Source organism: Poromitra crassiceps (genome assembly GCF_964638095.1).
Source record: "Poromitra crassiceps genome assembly, chromosome: 17".
In the NCBI taxonomy this organism is placed as follows: Eukaryota; Metazoa; Chordata; class Actinopteri; order Beryciformes; family Melamphaidae; genus Poromitra; species Poromitra crassiceps.
The window spans coordinates 23799491-23800229 of NC_139635.1; the positions used below are offsets into that span (position 1 = coordinate 23799491).

Below are 739 nucleotides of genomic sequence, written 5' to 3' on the forward strand. Positions count from 1 at the left end.
GTAAACAATTTGCCATGACAATTTGCAGGGATGCAATCTCAGGAGTGAACACAGTATATCTGCAGCCACATTCAGACACTGTTTCACAAAGTCACCACATGAAAAAGCTGTCCACCCTTTGCAATCAGTGCAGATATCTGATAACTTGCCCGAGTTGCATTCTGGATTAAAAAAAATCAGGACCAAAAAAAAGAAAAAAAAAAAAAAAAAAAAAAGTTTGCGCTGTGAGGGGGGGCCCGTGAGGGGGGCATGCCCAGGGGCCCGTGAAGTCATAATCCGTCTATGATTCTAATAGATAAAGGAGTGATGATGATAATACAGTACAGGCTTTAAAGTTCTTAGTTTGAGCTGCAGTGTTCTAAGCAGAGCAGATGTTATTAAATGATTAGATTATAGTATTTAAGTCTGTCCATTTTATTTGTAAGAGCTGGAATAGAAGACAAATCTAATCTTTTTAAGTCAGATGTGACAGACTGTCCTGACATCCCACATGTTCCCAGGTGACTCTGTAGAGTATTTATTTTTCTGACACCTTTTGACTTTCCCTCCCTACATTTAAACACAAATATCTACTCTCTAGGGCCTACTCAACTTTTCAAAGCAGGCTCGTTACTTCAGTTTTAGAGCACAACAGACAAAAACATGTAACGTTTGTTTGTTTGTCTCACTCACTCTGTCTCGCGCTCTCCCAGCTTTCCCGCTAGTGCCCAAAACATCCGCGTGCGTCCCCGTTCTGTAT

The 739-nt window shown here is 40.9% G+C and overlaps 1 protein-coding gene across 1 annotated transcript in view; it reads left to right on the plus strand.

The window, feature by feature from the left end:
• The window catches only part of LOC310791945 (uncharacterized protein), a 72124-nt gene extending 71890 nt beyond the window's left edge, over positions 1-234 (plus strand). The window contains exon 17 of the mRNA XM_083653625.1: positions 1-234. This exon is cut by the window's left edge and continues 1364 nt beyond it. The gene's annotated coding sequence lies outside the window, so the exon portion shown is untranslated.
• The last annotated feature ends 505 nt before the right edge of the window (positions 235-739 follow it).